This window comes from Pleurodeles waltl, chromosome 1_1, assembly GCF_031143425.1.
Source record: "Pleurodeles waltl isolate 20211129_DDA chromosome 1_1, aPleWal1.hap1.20221129, whole genome shotgun sequence".
Taxonomy (NCBI): domain Eukaryota; kingdom Metazoa; phylum Chordata; class Amphibia; order Caudata; family Salamandridae; genus Pleurodeles; species Pleurodeles waltl.
Window position 1 is genome coordinate 124,840,083 of NC_090436.1, and position 23,232 is coordinate 124,863,314.

The window sequence follows — 23,232 nt, forward strand, 5'->3', positions numbered from 1 at the left end:
GTGTTGTGTACACCAACGGTAGTGGGGTTGCTGACATTGACCAAGTGTATACTCTGTCTCACCCCCTTTTTGTTTTGTCACCCTGTCCTTATGTGCATTAGTATCATCTGGCACACAGGCGACGGAGGAAGCTGCATCCCACTTGGGCCTGGAGGCCGAACCCAGCGACAGTGAGGGCACCAGTGGAACGGAGGGCGAGGGAGCACCACGATGTGGACAGGAAAGGACACCACAGACAGCGACTCCTCCTCCGATGGAAGCTCCCTGGCCATGGCGGACACCTCTGTGCCCACCCCAACAACAGGTACAGCCGCCACCCCCCACCAGCACTGCCCTCCCAGCAGCCCCTCAGCATGTTTCCCGTGCCCGCTCACCCAGGAGGGTAGGCATCTCCTTCGCCCCAGGCACCTTAGGCCCTGCCCTAGTCAGCCCTGCTGCCCTCAGTGAGGAGGCTATGGACCTCCTGAGATCGCTCACTGTTGGGCAGTCAACCAATATGAATGCCATCCAGTGTGTTGAGAGGCATTTGCAACAAATAGATTCCTGGAGGGCAATCACACTGGCGTGGTGGCCCAACAGAGAGTATTTCAGACTCTGGCCTCCGCACTGATGGCCAGCCTCCCCCCTCCAACTTCCTCTACCCAGTCCCAATCCCCTCAACCCCAGCCTATCCCAAGCACACCTTCAGACCAGCATTCACCCAAATCAACACACAAAAGTGGCTCAGGCAAACACAAGAACACACTTCATCTCACAGGCACTCACACAAGCACCATCCCCATGCAGACACACCAACATCCACTACCTCAACTGTGTCCCAGTTCTCCTTGTCATCCACCTCCCTCCCAGTACCATCTCCACTCACACCTGCATGCACTACATCCTCATCCACTACCTCCATTACCAGCACGCCCATCACAACACACCCCTCACTGGCAGTTACCATCCCCAAATCCATGCACACGTCCCCTGTGTCCTTTCCCAGTGTGTCTGTGACCCCCTCCTCCCAAAGTACACAAACGCAAGCACCCACCCACCTAACAGCCATCCACCTTACAACAGCATCCAGCCCATACACCTACACCCAAACTCAGCAAATTCCCTCTTCCTCCACTCCCAAACCCTCTCCCTCCCCCCCCCCTCAGTGTCCCTAAGACGATTTTCCTGGAAAACATTGACCTCTTCCCTACCCCTCCCCCCTTCCTTCCCCTCGGGCCAGGGTGGCCTGAACCCAGCCTAGCACCTCATCCACCAAGTCGACGTCCGCTGTGGTTCCTGCAGCTATCAGAGGTTCAAAGGGCGAACCCGTCAGCCCAGCCAGTGTGCCACCAACCCCTGCCAAAGTCAAAACCATTCCGCCACCTGTCAAGGTGAAGAGGGGGACAGCATCCAGCAAGGGGAAGGAGCCACAACCACCCAGCAAGGCCACCTCAAAAACTCCAGCTGCCAGACCCAAGGTCACACCAGCATCTGCCAAGGTGAGGAAGGGGCAGAAGACACCAGGCAAGGCACTTCAGCCATCCGAGGCTGCAGGTGAAGGCCTGGTGGCTACCAGCACAACTGCCAGCACCGCCACCTGCACTGCGGCCAGCGCCGCCAGCAGCCCTGCCGTTAGCACTGCCGCAAACACCGCAACCTGCACCGCCACCTGCACGCCACCAGCACCGCCGCAAGCACCACTATTGTCAGCAGCAGCAGCCCCAGTGGGCAGCCGTCCGAGGCTGCAGGAGAAGGGCTGGAACCTCCCTCCACCACTGGAAGCACAGCCACCTGCACCGCCGCAGGCACCGCCGCAAGCACTACCACCAGTTTGCAGCCACAGCCGTCGCCGGATGGAGTCTAGCCATGACTCCATGGACTATCATGCAACCTGGTCCCTGCACATTTCGTGCCTCAGACACCCAGGTGAGGGACTGTGAACTGCCACACCCCAAGTGTTGCATCACTGGGCACGAAGCCCCGTCCAGAACCAGTGGAAGAAAGCATCCACTCACCCTGTCCTTGGCAGGATGAAGCACACTGGGCACAAAGCCCACTCCAGAACCTGTGGAGATATGCATACACTCACCTTATCCTTGGCAGGATGAAGCACACTGGCCACAAAGCCCCCTCCAGAACCTGTGGAGATGTGCATCCACTCAGCCTATCCTTGGCAGGATGAAGCACACTGGGCAGAAAGCCCCCTCTAGAACCAGTGGAGATATGCATCCACTTGAGAGACTGTGGCTTTGCACTCCCCAGGACCAAGCAGTGGGCAAACCACCCACTAGAGAGACTGTGGCCTTGCACTCCCCAGGCCCAAACAAGTGGGCAAACCACCCACTAGGGATACCGTGGCCTTGAACTCCCCAGGATCAAGCAGTGGGCAGACCACCCACTAGAGAGACTGTGGCCTTGCACTCCCCGGGACATCGCTGTGGGCATGGAGCCCCCTCCAGGAGCATTGGCTTTAATCCATCTTCCGGCTAAGGTGCCCCCCCTTCCCCGTCCCCCTGAGGTGCCTGTGTGTTTTCGACCTGATGCCCCTGCAGTGTTCTCTCTGTATTGAGGCAGGAGTCAAGTGTGGGCTTGACCTATGAGTTTTGGCCCAGTGGCCCACGGACATTTTGAGTGGACAATGTACCGCCTTATGTACATATTGTATGCTTTTGTAAATACTGTTTTTTAAATTATTACGTATATCGGACTATTTCTAAAATATCACTGATTTGACTCTGTTCCTTTTGTCCTTGTGTTCTAACAGGGGGCTACGGGGTGTAAATGTAATGTTGATGCATGTGTTTGTGTGTATGGTGTTGTGGGTGAGGGTGGCGGTAGGGGTGTTGCTTGTGTGTGTCACTCTCTTTTTCCTCCCCCCTCCCCTGTGTACCCGGTGCAGTACTCACTGTGGTCTCCGTCGCCGCCGTTCGTACTCCTGGTAGATGAGGAGGTAGACCAGCATGGGGAGGACCTGCAGCTCGGGCTCCATTGCGTCCTGGTTCTTCGTTGAGTGTTGAGAGGTGAGTGGTTCCCCTTCTGTGTACTGTTTCCACCGTGCTTTTGATAGCATTGGTACCGCCCCGGAAAAGCTGGCGGATGGGTGGGTTGTGATGGGGTGGGCGGTACATTGACTTCCGCCTGGCTGTTGGCGGTTACCGCTGCAGTGTTTGTTGTTACCGCCGTGGCGGTCAGAGTGTTAAAGTGGCTGTATGTGTTGACGGTTTCCGCTGTGGTCGTGATCCCATTTTTTTCACCGCTGGCCTGTTGGCGGTATTACCGCCACTTTAACACCAACCGCCAGGGTTGTAATGAGGGCCTATGTGAGGTAAGATCTAATTTATTTTCTTCATAGAGCTTTAATGGTCCAGAATGAATGGGTACTTGATTCATTGACTCTGTCAGGCTCTAGTTTATCTGAAGAAAATATTGAGCATGAACATTAAGGTCCATAACCAAATCCAATAAATTAGCTGAATCAGCCATACTGACAATGTCAATAGTTTAATTGTTGATAGCTGAAATGACACTCAATGGAAGAATTACTGGGTTGGATAAAGAGGGCTTGCCTTGTTGAAGGTTTCTACCTGCCCTTTTCATCCATGGGAGAGCATTGTCAGCAAAACTGTATTTAGCAGAATAATCCACTAAACACACACAAACCAACTTGTTCTAAAACCCCATGGCCTTGCCTTTCACAATTAGGCTGAACATCAGTGCGGTCAGTTTCAACTTGCCTCCTCCTGTTTGAGGACCAGCAACCTGTCCAGAGCTATGAGATCTGTGCCATCACAACAGAAATGCACCCATTTGTTTTAGTGTGGGCAATGTTCTCAGTTGTTTATTGCTGCAGACTATATGGAAGTCACTGCCCTTTGGTGACTCGGCCACAGTGGCCACAACCTGGCCATGTCTTAATCAGACTATATTGTACAGGGTTTTTTGAACGAAATAGGCAGTTGGATCAATTACAACATCATTGTGCCCTTTGGTAACATTTAGTTCCCTCTAGGGTGTAACAAAAGAAGCTTCCATTCCATTTATAGCCTGTACATGTGGGTGAAGTAGGTGTCTCGGCGCTACGGGAATATGCCAACAAATATGACACAACCTCGACTAGAAGGTACACAAGGGTACGTGCCCCATTGCTTGGCACCTGATGAATTAATATTATTGGATCATACAATTTTGGCTGCTTAAAAAGGGATCTAGACCACCCGAGAACATGCAGAGCAGCTGCAGTTTCAGTTGCCCAAGCACCTGAGCCAGTTTCTTAGAAACTTTTTACAGTTCTCAAGAGTAAAATTCTAATCTCAATAATATCACTGTCCTTAGATGTTAGTAACCCCACTTTAGCCACTCAATGGCCAATACCCCTGTTTTCAGACCAAACTCAATAGTAGCATTCTGTTCATCGAAAAGTTCAATGATCTTATGCTGGGCATCTAGTTGATTCCTAGTTTCCCAGATTTTGGCCAAGGTAACATACACATTGAAGCAAGTGTCTTTGAAAACTCACTCATAGCCACAAGTACTGGGAGCAGGAGAGGGTTGTCATCATACGCAGTAGGGCCTTTCAGCAGGCAGTCAGCCACAAACCCAGTATTTCTCATAAAATTGACAATTAGAAGTGTAGAAGTATTGCCAAAACCCTCCTAGTACTTTATACTCCATAGGCTGTCAAGGGTTTTATCAGAAACTCAGAAACATCCATAGTAGGGGGGGCGGTAGTGATTTAATTTCCATAGTCAGTACTGTTGTCAAGTAATGCAACATAAATATCTCCTAACAGTACAGCTGCTGTCTTCTTTGCACATAAACTCAGATGGTGGAGAGTCACTGACTTGGCAGGAGAAGCTGATCACTCCAGAAACTTTGGGGGTCATTCTGACCCCGGCGGCCGGGGTCGGCGGTAGCACCGCCAACAGGCTGGCGGTGCTCCGCCGGGCATTCTGACCGTGGCGGTACAGCCGCGGCCAGAAACTGAAAGTCGGCGGTGTACCGCCGACTTTCCGCTGCCCATGGGAATCCGCCATGGCTGCGCCGCCATGGGGATTCCGACCCCCTCACCGCCATCCTGGAACCGCCAGGAACAGGATGGCGGTGAGGGGTGTCGTGGGGCCCCTGGGGGCCCCTGCAGTGCCCATGCCAATGGCATGGGCACTGCAGGGGCCCCCGTAAGAGGGCCCCACTTTGAATTTCAGTGTCTGCTCAGCAGACACTGAAATTCGCAACGGGTGCTACTGCACCCGTCGCACACCTTCCACTCCGCCGGCTCCATTCGGAGCCGGCTTCATCGTGCAAGGGTGTTTCCCGCTGGGCTGGCGGGCGGCCTTTTGGCGGTCGCCCGCCAGCCCAGTGGGAAACCCAGAATGACCGCCACGGTCTTTTGACCGCGGTACGGTCTTCTGGCGGTCCCAGCCAGGCCGGCGGCTACCGCCACGGGCCGGGGTCAGAATGACCCCCTTTGTCTGCATGGATAGCTGGTTAAAGAAGTGGTCAATAATTTTCCAAACCAGGAGGCCTGGCATGAAGGTAAATTCATAGCTGCTGTATTAATTAAAAGAGATAGTGAATCCTGGTATGGGACAGGAGATCACTGCTGTAGTGGGAGTAGTAGAGCAAATCCTATTGACTGAATTTGGGCTCTAACTTGGTAACAGCTTTGCAAGATGTATTTCAGTATCAATCTCAGGAAATTTAGTTGCAGCTCAAATTAACTCCTGACTCTTCATCTGAGTCTGCATTCCATGTAGGAGATGACCTCTTATACCAAGCTTTGGATGTTTTAAAAAAAAAGCGGTAAATACTGTTGACTACGGACTTTAAAGTCTCAAATATCCGTAGTAACATCCACATACACCATAGTAAAAGGGCTTCCCTGCACTATGTTCTATATACTATTTCCTATACCCTTCACCATACAAACCCAACTATACTTGGAAAGCTGAAGGGCTGAGTTATAAAACTTTTTCAGCATTCAGTCCTAGAGAGATTATTTAGATGTGTTTGATCAGGGCCAGTGTTCTGTTTTTGAATCCCCCAAACCTATGACACTATGAAACCGTGTGCTCAAATGAAGAAAGGATCCCCTTCTAAGCTATCTAATTCTATGGTGCCAGTTCAACAGTTATAAAGCAGAAAGAGGCTCAGTCGGATTTCATTAACTTCACATGTACTTTATTTCATCTTTTCATGTTCACATATTTTTAATTCACTTTACACTCCATTAATTGCGTTAAAGCTCCTGTTACATTGCTAAACACAAGCTTGTAAACTGATTAGTGAAATACAGCATAAACACCTATCACTACCCCTCCTTCTTATTCATCGCAGATTAATTTGTGCCATTCATTCATACCCACTCATTCCTACTCAACCACATTGACACTGCAATACTCCAAACACCCAAATACCCAAGGTCTAAGACATCTAATGGCCACAGCTTATAGAACAGTATCCTTGGACATCAACTCATGTCTCAGAGCATCAATTAACTCTACAAGTGGTCCTCCATTATGGTTCTTTATATAGTGTGGTTTGTTAAATATATAAAAACTTGCGTTTCGGCTAACTGCCTTCCTCAGGATTCCACATCCCCACCCCTCTAATTACATCATGAACCCAACTCCGGAACATCCTGAAACTGCTATCATAACGGATGACTCTGCACTGTCACTTGAGTCTAATCCCAAAGTAAAGTTCCTGGCCTTTAGGGAAGACACAAGTACCTTCATGCTCTTCTGCTTATTTCATAATGATTCACTGTATCTTCTATACATATGCGATTGTGCACTAAATCTTGTCCGGTGTGCATATTTCGTCATGCCAGCTTTCTTCCTCCTAGCCTTTACAAAAATTCAATTCCTCCTTTTCGTCTTGCAAACCGAGTGCTTAGCCATGCTATTACTGTAGTTGAATTATTTTCAATTGGCTATCATGTCCCGTTGATCATCTGAAGAGATATATTTATGCCATCAAAATCATCAGCCAATAAACCCTCAGTAGCTCATGAATACCCTTTGCAAGTTGACTAGTTTGAACAGTATTTTGGTTGACCATTGTCTGTGCCCTTAACTTAGAGTAATGAGCTCATGAGTAGAGGTGGGTGATAAATTCTGTTCCACTGGCGGAGTTATGGCCCATCCACATTATGAATGTGGCCAAATTCCACCAACTGTCGTGCAGCGAGTTTTTTCTTACATGTAGCTTGCCAAAGGTAAGTTGGAGAGCGGGAGCAAGATTTTGGGTCCCCCAGCATGATTTTCAGTTGCTAGAAGGGCACCCGGCAAGACTTCGCCAATGCAGTCGGTCACGATCGTCCACACTCAGAAAGCTGCAGCTCGAGTAGGAAATAAACTTGAGTGGCAGCAAAATCAACTTGTGAAGCAGTGTCATCTAGCATGACACGTGGTGCCATTTGCACTGATTTTTCAGTGCAGAACGAGCTCCCGGTACTAAAAATGTAGCGCAAGCAATGAAACATGCTTAATTACACTCATTTGTGAAACTCTGTGGAATTTTGCAAAGTTATCATGTAACTCAGCGGAATTCCACAGAGTGAAACTCTGTGAGTTCTGCCCATCCCTACTCATGGACTGCTTCCACTAGGGACAGCAAACTGCTTAGGAGTAATAACCACCCATTAATTACAGTAACTGTAAAACTCTTTACACATTATGCCTTTTTTAATATTTTCCTGGTAAAACACCATTGTAATTTGTAAAATAAAACTCCTCTTCCAAGTTCTTATTTGCCACAGACTGAAAAGAAATATGCATCACTCTTTTTCGTTACTTATTCTTTAGTGTTAGACCTGGTCCTTTCTGCAGGGTTACCCCCAAACTTCACCCCTCCTGCTTTGCTGAATTGGTTTTTGTTGGCTTTAGTATGCAGTACACCCAGGTGTAAACCTTCCTTTTAAATACATATGTCACTGCTAGGCTAAGCCTTAGGCAGCCCGGAGGGCAGGATGCAGTGTATTTGAAAAGTTGGGCATGTACTTTTAAGTTTTAGATGTCCTGGTAGTGAAAAATTCAAATTACTTTTTCGCTACTGCAAGGCCTACTACCTCTCCCATAGAATGACATTGGGGTTACCTTATTACATTTATCAAGTGATAACTTTGAGTAGGAAGCAGGTCATGATATCAAGTCTGATTTCTAAAGAATTTAAAATGCTCTTTATTGGGAAAGTCAGATTTTAAGTCACAATTCTAAAAACGCCACAACATTTTCTTGCCCTGTTCCTGGATTCATATGATTAGGAGTAGTTGGCACTTGGGACCTGATTTACATTTTGGTGGACGGTCTAGTCCATCACAACGGTGGCGGATATCCTGGGCCACTCGGCAACTGTCTAGTTTATCTGTTCCACTGGACCTCATTGGACCTGCAACTGGTCCTGCATGAACACTACTGGCCTTTGCTGGAGCAAGCTCCTGAAAACCAAGAGGTGACCCTCAGACCTTGAACACTTGGTGTGGCATTTCAGCTTGTCCTAAAAGAAAAGAAGACATCTTGAAGTTTTGGGCTTTTCGTAACCATGAACTTTCCCGTTTGCACCAAGTTCTTGTTTCCCATGACAATCGCCAAAGCAAAGCTCCAAGGAACCCGACTAGTTGCACTACGACATCCACCACTGTGGGCCAGCACTACAAGATCTGCACTTTGCGCTACAGCATCAACAGTCCTTGGTGACCGCCAATGCGAATCTCCAGCAATGACCATCTGCAACACTCAACAGAATTTTTGTCCTACAGCGATGACCATCTGCGACACCCGGCCTGCTCTTCGCTCTCCTGCAACCACCATCCACAATGCTCTCCCTGCACCTTGCAGACTCCTCCAGCACAAACAGAACTCTTTGTGGTGAACTATAGAAGGTAGTTTCTTCAGCAGAACTAACATAGTCCCTTTATCTGGCCTGTGCTCCATCCTGAACCAGTGGTTTTCACCTGGTTTTGCATGACCAGATAACCGCAAGTGGCCCTTTGTGTTTTTAGGTGGTATACTTACCTTAAATCTATCACCAGTTCTATTGATTAAATGTTTGTCATTTTGGTTTCAATTTTTAAAAGCCTATTCTTGTTTCTAAATCATTGTGAAATTTGCTTGTGTTGTGTTTTCACTTTATTACTTTTGGTGTGCTGCATAATACTATACACATTACATCTAAATGAAGTCTTGCTGCTTTAGTGCTAAGTTACCAGAAGGTTGAGCACAGTCTAATTTTGTGACTTTTGTGGTTCACCCGGACAAGGATCATGGCTGCTACTTGGGAAGGACTCACGCCCACTCAACCAACAACCCACATTTTCACACTTCCGAATACCTCCTTTTGTACAGTAAATAGATATACAGCGAGGCTCCATTGTCAGGCGTTCAATTTCTATCTTACTGCCTGGCTAACATTTACCGATATCCACCACGTTGTCCTGGTTTTACTAGCCATTAATATATATCACAATCTAGATTCCGTTTATTTATCATGGTTTTATAAGTTAAATTCTTTAAATCCATGCTTCCTTCAAGGTAAAGGACGTGGAAACTGCATTACAATTTTAATGGCGTTGAACAAGTTAAATAACATGTTCAGTGGATGAAGTTTTATGCAGGTTTGTGATAGATGTTGGTCTCTGCGGTATATTTGCATATAAATTCGTCTCATTCTGATTTAGACACTTTTCCTATGAGGGGCATAAATTGAGGCACTTTACAACAAAAACGCATGCAGTTTATGTTGTGCAATAAAGAAATAATAAATTGTGTCTTTTTACTCTTTCAAAGGCAGTTTTTAATACGGAATGGATTCCCAAGTCCATATTTCTAATAAATCTTCAACATTAAATTGTACATAACACATAAGGCACTGGCTTATAGTTCTTGAAATATTTCACTTATACATTGTTTTTAAATATGGTGTTCCAGTTCTCTGCATGCAAATGAGCAAAAGAGTATACATATAGTGAATAGGTACTTCATTCCTTTTTAAGGCCTGCTGCCTTAGACAAAAGACATGCTTGAACTATGTCAACATTTTCGAGGAATCCCATTAAGGAATTTTTTATTGTGTTTTTCACTCTGATTCCAAACATGCTTAAAAGAGCAAAAGACCTCTTTACATTTTTATCGTAGCAGGATCATCCTGTTCATGGGGGTAGTTTGCAATCAGGATAAGATTAAACACAAAACAATGTTGATTTTAGGGGCATGCAAAGTGTGTTTATCTTACGCCAGTGTAGTTCTGTAAAGTTCTCATTTATTGGCATCACTGTAGTATTGAAAGCCCCTGTCACTCAAACATCTACACCCAAAAAGCTTTCTTTGGACCTATATTTTGCTGACATCCAGGTCTTATAATGATCCCATTCTTTGGGCTGTTGCAGGACAGCCAAGCCTCATCTCCCAATTTTTGTTTCTGGTAGGAGGGAGTATTCAATGCTCCTCCATTCAAACTTTATCTAACCCTTCACTTCTTCCCTCCACACACCTCCTTCTCTTTACCCTTACACCACTTTGAGGCAGAAACCAGCACTGACCACCTGCTCAAAGCAGAGCAGGTGGTAAATATACGCCTTATGCACCACAAAATTGGAAATTGTGTGGTTTTATGGCCAGTAAATCTGGTCCCAGATGGTTATTCTTCATTCCAGGGGCCTTAACTTGCAAATTGCACTGCACTGGTGCAAATGTACTGCATGGTAAAGATAAATTTGCAGACGGGGGCAGGCTTTATAGTTGTTGTACGGACAGTGCCAACTGCCTTCCTGTCCTCTTGATACCTCTTTTGTGGTTGGTGACAGCCTGGTCATTTTTGACTTAGGTACTGGAAGAAAGACCTCATAAATATTGATTAGTTTTCATTTTTATATAGTGCCAAGAGGGCCTAAACAGGTTATTGCACTCTACAGAAACAAGGATATAGTTGCAACAATTAAGTCAGCATCAGCAAAACAATGACAGCTGCACATTAAGTGAAAGAGTCAAGCAACAGTGGAGTTGGTGCAGGAGAGGCTAGGCATGAGGGCAGTAAGAATCACCTGCAGCAAAATGAGGGAGCGAGACCCCGCCTTGGGTTAGCTGCAGGGTTGGCTTCAGGAGGTAGCAGTTTTCCTTGGAGGCAGCTGACCTAGGACTTGGTGTGGCTTGTGGTTACTGCTAACGATTCACCACAAAAAGTTACCCCATCTCGAAATGTGGAAAATGCTATAGGACTGGAAAGTTTTCTGCTGATTCTTCAAAGGGGTGGACAGTTATTAAGGCACTAATATCTGAGGAGTGCCTATCTTTGGGAATACTAACTATAACTACAGATTGGCAACCAGATTTAATGTCATTTCTTTCTATCTATTGTATTTGTTATGTATTTGTTGATTGGTTTACATAATCATGTGACCATAAGTGTGTCTTTCAATTGTTCATGCAGTAAATCTGAAACTTTACATATATGCTGTCTAGTTTATTTTTGGATATCCTTGCTACTTTTAGTAGTATTGTGCTACAAGATATCACTAAGTTGTTGGCACTTATAACTTCATAACTACTTCATAACATCACTTGCATTAGCAAAAAGAATAATGTACATAGTCTGACGTGCACTGCTGTGAAATTTCATTACTGTCCGTTCAGCCGTTTTGCTGTTACATTAAATACAAAAGTCTATGTATAATTAATTGGATTTCAAGTGTGTTGAGACATCCCTTTTTTGTTTGCACCTCCTTCACCAAAGACCTCAAAACGTTAAATCCTCCGGCAACATGTGCAACAGTTCTGAAAAGTTTTGCGGGATTTGTCAAATGGGGACAAAGTTATTAAGGGACAAAAATCCAAGCAATTCCTATCTCTGGTAACCCAAACAATGACTACAGAGTGGATACTGCCAATCTTTAATATAGATTTTACCCAGTGGAGGTCACCACTGGGTAGCGATAATTAGGATGGTGCTTCTATAGAAAATGGCTTTTAAGGTTTGCTAATTACTTTGGTGCTGTTTGACAAACCTGCTGAAAACTTTCGAAAAAAGTGCTAATTTTTACTTAGCTGCTTCCTGGCAAGGTTCAGAGTGATCTGCCGAGTTGCGGCTGAGAAAAAGGGGAGGGTTCCAAAAAGCAAAATCTCCATGCATTTTCAATTGACTTTTTCCAGACATGTTAGCATGAAAACCACTGAACAGAATTAAACCAAATTTGGCAGCAAGCTATATTGTGGGTAAGAAAATTTGCTTTTTGTGATTTGATGTAAATCCGTTAAGTAATTTTTGAAAAATTAAGTTTGAAAAATAATTGTAAGTCAGGACAGTTGGGTTCACAGGACTTTTGTGAGAGTCCCCAGAGCACATCTCTAAAAAACAGAGGCCCTCATTACGACTTCGATGGTCTTTTTGACAGACCGCCGAAGCCGCTGCAGCCAGCAGACCACCATATTACGAGTGCTGGCTGCTTTCCGCCATTATTGAGGCTGAAAGCAGTCAGCAGTCGTGCTAGTGGTCTGCGGTGCAGAGGAGGTTCCCTCGCAGGCACTGCCATGCCAGCAAGACTCCGCCCACTATATTATGAGCCGTCATACCGCTTGGCAGAGTCCTGCTGATGTGGTGATCCCGAACGCCTTCCTCAATGGAAGAGGTAAGTGGGTGTTCGAAAGGGGGAGTGGAGAGGGTCTGTGGTATGTTTGGGTGCATGTGTACGTGTTTGCTGAGGGGGTGCTGAATGCGTGCGTGACTTGGAGTGTGTGTGTATGTGTGTGTGCATGTATGTGTACATGTATGGGGGTGTGTGTATGGATGAATGTGAGTGAGTGGGGTGTCTGTTGAATGTGAGTGAATGGGGGATGTCTGTGTTGATGAATGTGAGTGAGTGGGGGTGTCTGAGTGCATGTATGCATGTGCTGAATGGGTGTGTATGTGAATGCATGCATGTATGAAGGGGTGGGGGTGCCTGTGAGCATGTGGACGGGTGGGGGGATGTGTGCATGTGCGGGGACATGTGTGAGTGTGTGTGTGCTGGCACCAGGAATTAAGATTCCTGTCGCTGGGTGTGTGACTGCCAGGGTTTTCATGGTGGGGTGACCACCACGGAAAGACTGGCGCTGTGCAACCTCATAATCTGAACGGCAGGCTGAGGCCTGCTGCCGATTTGGAGGTGCTCTCCGCCGGCTGCGGCGGTGTGACTGCACCGGTGGGCCAGGCAGCGCTGTGGAGGCTTGGCATCTGCCAAGCCCCACAACTCGTAATGTGGCGGTCCGTACCGCCTACTCCGCAGTAGTAGTGCACCACCAGTCTCGTAATGAGTGCCAGAGTGTTGAGATTGGCCTAGTGAGCATTTTTTTCCCTTAGGCCACCTTGCTACCAGGTGAGTGAGGGTCTTGCAAACATGAGTGCTCTGATTCACTGTCTGCAACATGAAAGCAATTAAAATGGCAGCATTTACCAGACTTGAGGACTTGCTGGTCTTAAGACCACCAAACTCACAGTGGCGAACAGACCGCTGCACCCCTGGCCCTCCAACCGTCAGATTACAAGCCTGGCGGTCAGACTGCCAGGGGACTGCAGCCACAGCCAGTATCAAGGATCCCGAAGGGGTGGCAGCGGTTAGAATCATGGTCAGCCACGGTGGTGTTCATGGCTGCACCACTGTGCTGATCACAAGCCTACTTTCCGGCAGCATTTCCATGGTGATTTCACTTCCATGGAAAGGCTGGCGGAAAGCCGGTGTTGGTGGCCACAGGGGGCCCCTGCACTGCCCATGCCTATGTCATGGGCAGTGCAGTGGTCTCAGTGCCAGCACCCTCAGAATGCACACTGGCTGCTCTGCTGTCAGTACACATTCCAAGGGTGCTGTTGTGAGACGTCATTGGCCTTGGCTTCCTTAAAGGAGCCAAAGCTATGGCACTGTTTCCGCTGGGCTGACTGGAGGAAATGTTGTGATATGATGTTTCCACTAGTCAGCCCAGTGGAAACATTATAATACTACGTGGTGAGGCTGCTGGTATGACAGGAGCCTCACTCCGCAGGTTTGCATTCTGACAGTCAGATGCCCAAACTCGTAATGAGCCTGTTAGTCCCCTGTCCTAGAAATGTTTAAAAAATCAATATGGCTACAGATAAAGATATCCTGCCCCCCAGCTAAAATAAGAAAAAAATTGTCTGTTTGCCACCATCCTACTACACCCCAGCGGATGACTGCAAAAAAAACAAAAGGCAGCTGCCATTGTTTGTTTTAAAGGTACTATCACCCTGGGGTGGGCCAGGGCCAGGGGGTCAATATGTATAATTATTTGGGGTGTGTGCATGTGTGGAGCCTTCTCCCTCAGTGGATTTCAGCCATGGGGACCCCACCCCCTGGGGTCAGCCATGTAATACAAAGCCTCATATGGCCCCAAGGGACCCTTCCTTCAGGGATGTTTTTTTCAGTTTATTAGATGGGGGGTCCTCCAAGCTTCTCTGAAGCCCCAGGGAACTTATTCCCTGGGATGAACATATATATTTAAAGAGGAGGGGGAGGCCAGCCCATCTCCCAACCCATCTTGGTTACTGGCAGGAGGCAGAAAATATTTTATTCTTTAAGGGTAGTGGGCATGCATCCCACTTCCTGAGCCTTTACTAAATGAATAACAATAATATATTTATTCGGTTAACAAGGAACATGGCGGACAGCTAACGCGCTGGCCGTGAATCTCTCGTCGGGCGAGAGACGCCAAACAACGCGCGACCTCAGACGCGAGACGGATCTCGCCGTTAGCGTCCAGGAGAGCTGCGGCGGTACACTTGCGACTCCGGCATCGGCATCGGAGCCCCCCCGGCGAGGGGGTAAAGATTGGAGGGACGGTGCGACGGTGCGATTCTGGGGAGGAATCCTTGGAGGAATTCTTCTCGCGCATTGTCTCGCGCTTCTCTCTTTCCAGCGTTCGGGGAAGCCCTTGGAGGCGCTCTAGGAGGATCGTTTCAGCGGTGTGACGGCGGTAATATTGACTGTGCGTTCTAGGCACTTTAGGCGAGTCAGGGTATACACGCTATACACATTCTGGTGGGCGCCTTTGTTTTTTTTTTGTTTTTTTTTCTTGGACAGAGTGTACCATCGGGGCTGCTTCTCCAGGAGGAACAGGTATTACTCTAATCCTGTTGAAAGGGCTGCAACGTAAGTAGGTGCAAGGGTTTGTGGAGAATTTGAATACCCGGCTTTTGGCTTTGCGCTCTGCATTCTGTCAGGACTTATTAGGCTTTTCCTACATTTAAACTTCTGACATTTTCTTGGATAATGTATAACTTGTCTGCGCAAAAGGGGTTTAACGCTCCGATTTGTATTGGGTGGTGAAACAGACACCGTCTACCTGGCGTTCCCGTGTTTCATCTTGCACTGTTTTTTCCAGCTTTACCTGTGAATATGGCACGGGCATAAGGACTCTGGTCAATAGGCGTGCTAATTTGATTTTTTCCCTGATAGTGGTTGGTTGGTCTTTGACACCCGCGTGGTGGTCTGGTAACCTAAAAAAAAAGGGGGGGATGAATAATCTCTCCTATTAGGCCACGTTAGTTTCTAAATCTCCCCCTCCGAGTGTTTTTTTTTTTAGGTCGGAAATAAATTAAGAAGAAAAAACGGCGAACAAGAAGGGGGGGTTATTGCCCTCGGCGAAGGGTGGTGGGGTGGTGTCCTGGAAGCAGGCATCGAACTCCAGTATTTGGACAGAAGCAGTGAGGGGTGTGCGACGTGGAAGATCTTTTACCTCTCGCTGTTATCTTCGTGGGAGTATACCGGAAACTCTGGGGGTCTTCACCAGATGTAACTTAAATGGGAGCGGAGTAAGAAGGGATTGCGAGAGTTTTAGAGCCTCACGGTGCATGTCACCAATTAAACGTCGTCCAAGGGGGGTTCGGGCAGAAGCCAATGACCCGATTGTTGCAAGGAAAAGCAAGCCCGGCACCCGGGGTGGGACTGTTAAGCCTTAGACTCAGTTATCTGGGACAGTAGAGGCAGGTAGAGCAGACCTAGACCTCAAATTGCACGGTGAGGGGATTGACTTTACAACATCATTGGGGGGGAACTCTCTACCACTTCTGGAGGAAAGCCAAACGGAGCCTCAAGGGAGGAGTGAATCTTTGATTACAAGGTACATTCAGACTGCTATTCCTCCACCACAATCTATGGCAGGCGTTCAGCCGGCCTTAGCCGACTCTGTGGCATTAGATCTAGTTGAAGGCTGTTTAGCAGTAGATTCAGCCCAAAATCCACTAGAAGAGGAACCAGTTAAGCAGAGAGAGGGTCCCTCTAAGACAGCACCCTTGTTGGAAGTTGAGGGTAATTCCTCTAGTGGATTAGCATTGCGCGACATGGATGTTCAGGCTTTGTTAATCTCTCTTACTAATGAGATTAGGGGAAAATTTGAGATTTCAGAAACTAATCAAACTAGGATTCGGGAGGCCTGTGAAGTTTTTGAAACTAAAATCAATTTGCTAACCGACCGGTTGGGGAAGTTGGAGGCAGTGGTGGAGGCTCATGAGGAGCGTGTGTTAGCCCATTCTAAGGATATTTTACAATTAAAACATGGAGAGAAGATGCTGCAGGACAAGTTAGAGACATTGGAAAACAACATGAGGAGAAATAATATCAGGCTTTTAGGAGTCCCAGAGGGTTTGGAAGGGGAGAACATTAAGGGTTATGTGATCGCTTTGATCAAGGAGGTCCTCCCCAATACAGTAGGGATTAATCTGGATGAGGACATCCAGAGAGTTCATCGTGATCCTTTCAAGAAAAATCCCGGAAGAAAGAACCCTAGGAGGATTTTGATAAATTTCAATACATATTCTATTAAGGAAAGAATCCTGTCTGAAGCCCTTAAAGTTGGAGCCTTCTCCAAGGGGGATTGGTCTTTCAAGATAAGATGATGTGTCTAAAGCAACGTTAGACAGGCAGTGGGAACTGGGAAACTTTATGCGGGAACTTCGTGCCCTAGGGGCTACAGTTTAACTAAGGTTCCCGGCTGCTCTCCGTATTATGTGGAAGAATAAAATGTATAACATGAGAGACCCCGGGGAGGTTAGCGCATTTATAGATCAGATTAAGGCGTCTCAATAAGATCTAGTGGAAAGTCCCGCCCGACGAGGAGTTCAAAACAAGGATAACAGGTTGGTTATCCTAGTAGAAATAGGGAGGGTTCCTCTGGGGCGGGGGGGTTGGTGGCGTGTTGGTGTTGGGTGTGGGGGTAGGAGGCACAGGGTGTAGGGGTTCGGTTTGGGTAAAGGTGTTTGAAAAGGATAAAAACATGAATAGTCCTCATAACTTGTCTAATAGGTTGGGGGGTTCTGCGTCCTGTGTTCTTCCTTTCCTTTACGATGTCTGAGTATGGCAATTTAAAGCTGAGATTTCTTTCTTGGAATGTGAATGGGTTAAGGGTGCTTGGTAGGAGGAGGAAGATTTTTGAATACTTGCGATTGGTGGAGGAGGAGATCATTATACTACAGGAAACCCACCTTCAACAAAGTGAGTGGGAGAGCTGCCTTAAACAGTTGAACTGGGTTTCATTTAGCGCTTGTTCTTCCCAAACTAGCACAATAAAAGGTGTGGCAGTTTTGGTTAAGAAATTTACGAGGTTTAAGGTAGGATTGGTACAGGTTGATTTTAGAGGAAGATGGGTAGTGGTAGAACTGTGTGTATCCGGTTATTGGATCACTGTGGCGGGTTATTACGGGCCGAACATCGACGATCCAACGCCATTTCAGGATTTATTTAATATTTTACTTTCAGCTAGGTACCCAGTGGTATTAGGTGGGAATTTTAACATTTTGTTAGACCCTGCTCAAGACAAGTCAACTCCCCGGGGTACAGTCAATTCACCTAAAACAAGGGCATTGGTGAAACAAGCGATGCAGGATTTAGGCATGGTAGATGTTTGGCATTGGAGAGGGGGTGAAGGAGACAGATACACATTTCACAATAAAAAATATGGGCACAGATCTAGAATAGATTTTTTTTTAATTCATAAAAGTTTATGCCCAGTGGTGAGAAGGGTAGCCCACAATATACCATATCTTTCAGACCATTCAGCGGTAACACTACACTTGGGTATCAGGGTCACAACCAAGGGTATTAGAAGTTCAATTAATCGTGCTTTACTTTTAGACGACGTAATAGTAGAAGCATTAAAAAAAGATACAAGAGAATTTTTTTCATATGAATCAAGGTACTGCTAGTTTATGGTGTGTTTGGGATGCATTCAAGGCTTATATAAGAGGAAGGTTAGTGAGTCTAGCTACTTACAAGTATCGAGAAGAGAGGGAAAAGCTGGGCAATATGGAATTGTCATTAAAAACGCTTCGAGTCTCAATGCATAATGCACGGTTAGAAGGGAAAAACGATCTATTAGAGGAGCTGTCTCGGCAAGAGGAAAAGGTTCGGACTTCCTTAGACGCGTTTTTGGAGAATCGCAGCAGGTTAAAGTGGGAAAGTAGTCAATATGCACACTTTGAATATGGAGAAGGTTGTAGTAAGCTGTTAGCGTGGAAGGTTAAGTCGGACCTTTCCAAATGGCATATCCTATCAGTTAAATCCGAATTTACGAATCAGATCTGTACGGAGCAAGAAGAGATTGAAGCGGCAGTCGTATCTTTTTTTCAGGAGATATATTTAGAAAGTTCGGTTAACTCGGAAGAGTTGGTGAGAGAGTTTTTAGATAAAGCATCTCTCCCAGCATTAGAGGAGTCTAAAATGCGCTCATTGAATGATAAGTTAAGTAAGGATGAGCTTGTTGAAGGTATAAAGGCGTTGAAAAAAGGAAAGGCAGCTGGGCCAGATTGTCTACCCAATGAATTATATAAGGCTTTGGGGGATGAACTTGTTCCATTCTTACTAGAGTTATTTAATTCTATGTTGATAGATGGGGCCCAAATACCGAATTCCTGGAGAGAGGCGATAATTTGTTTATTGCTAAAGCCAGGTAAGGACTCAATGTCTTGTTCATCATATAGGCCCATCTCCTTGTTGAATGCGGACTACAAACTTTATACAGGGATCTTAGCTAAGAGATTGGGGGGAGCCATTGGCAATTTGATACAGTTGGATCAAAAGGGCTTCATGAAGGGGAGGCAACTTCATGAAGTAACTCACGAGTTATTTGCTGCAATAGATCTAGCGGAACAAGAGAAGGCCCCACTGGCAATTTTGACTTTTGATGCGGCTAAGGCCTTTGACCGTGTTAAATGGTTGTTTTTAAGGGCTGTGTTGGAAAAAGTAGGCTTGGGAGTTCCCTTTGTTAGGGCGGTAGGGGAATTGTATAGATGCCCCCTAGCGAGAGTTTTGGTTAATGGCCATTTATCACAGGAATTCAGGATCTGGCGGGGTACGCGTCAGGGTTGTCCCCTATCTCCTTTGCTCTTCAATTTATACATTGAACCCTTGGCTATTTTACTTCGGTCTTGTAAGGAGGTTATTCCATTTCGAACTCGGGGGTGGGAAAAAAAGCTAGCGTTATACGCAGACGATTTAATGATATGTACGAGCGATGTTAGGTCTACTTTACCTAGGGTCAACACCTTGATGGAACAATTTGGTAGATTTTCTGGGTACAGCATAAACACTGAAAAGACGGAAATAATGTGTTGGAATTTGACGTATGTTTCCCCCATAGTTAAACAGGAGATTAGATACTTGGGGATCAGATTAACAACTGATCTTAGCGAGGTAGCTAAAGTGAATTTTGACATAGTACATAGGGAAACTAAAAAACTGTTAAAGGCGTGGGCCGCTCTTCCTCTCACGATAATCGGTAGATCCAATATTTTGAAGATGTGCATTCTTCCAAAATTTACTTTTTTGTTCAACTCTATCCCATTAGAGTTTAAGAAGAGCTGGTTTAAAAAACTACAGGGGGACCTATCTTCATTTGTATGGGCTTCTAAGGGAGTAAGGATTTCATGGAAAAGGATGAGTAGGAAAAAAGAGTGGGGGGGTATTGCATCTCCGGACCTGTTTAGGTACTATTTGGCTTTTCAATTGAAAAACATTAGAGTCTTATTGAAGAAAAAGTCAGAGTATGATTCAGTCTGGAGAGCGTTAACAGCACATCTTGAGGAAGGAGCAGATTATTTCTTACACAAATTCGGACATCCTAGGTATTTTAAATAGGTTCGTTTGAAACTTCCCAGACAGGCATGCAATGTTTGGATGTATTTTCGGAGGGTGTTAGAGATTCCTTACTTCTGCAGTTCTGCCCCCATTTGGGACTCACCTGGTACCCCTGAATGCCTCATCGATAAATTATCAATCCCCTTGAGAGCGAGTGGGATGGTAAGATGGGGCCAGATAACAGATGGATTTGAAGTGTTAAGTTGGTCTGCTTTCCAGGATGCTACTGGGGGGACAGTTTCTAGATTCAAGTACTTTCAGATTTCTAGTTGGGTAAAATCTCGACCAGTAGGAGAAATAGGGAGCAGCGTATGGGAAGGGAAATTAAACCAGATTATAATGAATAAAGAGGTTGCATTGTGGTACCAGGCTCTGTTGGAAACAGCAGAGGATAGTGCATCCCTCCCCTTGTTGAAGTGGGGGGCGATCTTTCCAACATTAGATGTCATAGCACTGTGGCAAAAGTCTTGCTCAGAATTGTGGCTTACTACTAGGCTAGCAGGGTTGAAGAAAAATCACCTGTTTACACTCCATAGGGTGTATTGGACACCGGCCAGATTAACAGCCATCGGGAAAACCCATAAAAACTGTCCAAGATGCGGGGAAGACAAGGCAGACGATATTCATATGTTTTGGCAATGTTCTAAGTTGTTGAGCTATTGGGGGATATAGGGAATACCTTAAAGGTAATCTTCAACATTAATTTAGTCTTAAATCTATCAACAGTGGTGTTTGGGGTCTGGGAACAGGGTACAAAGTATCGGAGACTGTCAGTACATCAGGAGCATTTGTTGTTTATATTAATCCTCCTAGCTAGACGAGAAATATGTCGTAAATGGATTGATCCCTTTCCACCCCGTGCATCGGACTGGCAAACATCTGTAAATCGAATATGCACATTGGAACAACAATGCCCCCTTTCTAGAAAAGACAATTTTTGGATGCATTGGGAGAATGTTTATCAATAGTGTATTTTTTTTTTTTTAAAAAAATTTGTATAGGTTTCTGTTTGGTCTCCTCCTCCTGAATTTTTGAATTCTCAAGTCCAATGATTAGAACTACCCCTTACCCCTTTTGGGCGCTGCTTTGGTTATGATCAGGTGCTAGATAATAATAGTACTTGATCGATGATATACGTCTGGGAAAAACACAATTAGTGGAACAGGTGGGGCGGCTTAACTGTGGTATGGATGATATACCCGGAGATTTGCCGTGGTCTTACGAGCCTGTGCTTTTCCCCATTAACCAAAGCAAGGGTGATGAAATGAGGACAAAAAATAAATAAATAAATAAATAAACAAAAAAAATAATATATTTATTTAAAAAAAAAAATTCAATAGTAATTATGCAAATTGACAAATTGTTTACATTTTATACTGGCGGTCCACTGGTGGTCACCATCAGATAGTTATAGTTAGAACCTAGTGTCTATAGAAAAAACATTTTTTGTTTTGCTAATAACGTTGGCGCCATTTGATGAATCTTCACAAAATTTTCTAAACAAAAAAAATGTAAGTATAACTCGTGCCCTAAGGTAACTATAACTCGCGCCCTCGCCATGCACTGCTAATTAGCCCACAAGTTATGGCTCTCATGACATCTTTGATAACATCACTGATAATATCAATGTGCTATTTGTGGTAAAGTTTTTGAGTAAAAAACTGTGCATGGCGGGTGCGTGAGTTATAATTACCTTAGGACACGATTTATAGTTACTTGAGATAACTCTAACTATAACAGGTGAATTTCCATGCTGTCATAAGTTTAATATGTGAGCGTAACTATAACGTCCCTGTAATCTTTGTTTTTTTAAGTGAATATATATATATATATATATATATATATATATATATATATATATATATATATATATATATATATCAAAACAGTACACTTTGAGACATAGAGTGATGTATACACTATGCAAAAGTGAAAAGAAAACTACGGGTAGTTCCCAAGTGTGGGTGAAGAGCAGTTCCATTATAGAGCACCCTACAACACCAGCGATTCTATAAATTTGCTCATCTCAAATGTCTGCTTTTCTAGCAAAGTTTTTAAGCATATGATTAGTAAAGTGCCGTCCATGCTGAGCTAGAAAAGGACAAAGAGCCGGATTACAAGTTTCATGGTTGGACTGTCAAAGAACTGTGAAGGACATCTGTAAAGACCACTGAGGTCGCAACCAATAGACCACCATATTACAAATGTAAACAGCCTGAACCGCTGTCTGTCAAGGCAATAGTTGTCATGTCAGCACTGCGGCAGCCGAAAAATGTGGTGGTCAGCACTTTGACACCACCACTGAACTTGGGGAACTTCGAAACATAATACGACACTGGCCATGTGGAGAACTCCCAGCAGCGGTTAGCCAATGGCGGTCGACCACGGAAGTTAGCTAATGGCAGTCGACCGTGACCGTATGCAGCCAGTAAAGCAGAAGACAACCACCCATTGGATAGTTTAAAAAACAACACAGCTGACACATTTTGGGCCAGCGGACACACCTGCGAAGCACACAATAAAACACACCTTAACCCAGACCATAAACCTTTGCATTCCCAACTGCAGCAGAGCCACCTCAGCAACTCACATTGCAGCACTCCAATTAAAAGATAGCTTTTCATCCATTCACAAAGCAAGCCACACACACTACGCCGTTCATCTAGTTTTTCCCTTGCACCACCCCTTTCTCCCACACATCAGCACAATCCCCCTTTTGTTTTTTCACAATGTCCTGACCCAAAAAAAAACATTTCTCAGAAAATGAATTCAAATTCATGGTAGGTGAAATCCTTAGAGTAGATCCACAATTGTTTGAAGCACAGGTCAGAGCACTCCTCTCGGTAGGAAAATGTAAATGTGGCAAAGGAGAGTTACATGGGTGAATGCCATAGGAAACACCGAGCACACAAAGGAGGATATCAGGGAGAGGTGGAATGACTTCAGGGGCAAGGTGTGTTCTCTGGTCACCATGCAACAAATGGAGGACTGAATGGTAGCCCTCTCACTCCCCAAGCAAAATTCGTACGCTGGGAGGAGAAGGTCTTGGCCATCCTACATTCTGGGGGATTGACAGGAAAACCTGGAGGAGTGCATCTGGTAAGTCACAACATAAACATTGTCAAAAATGCATCATAACATGC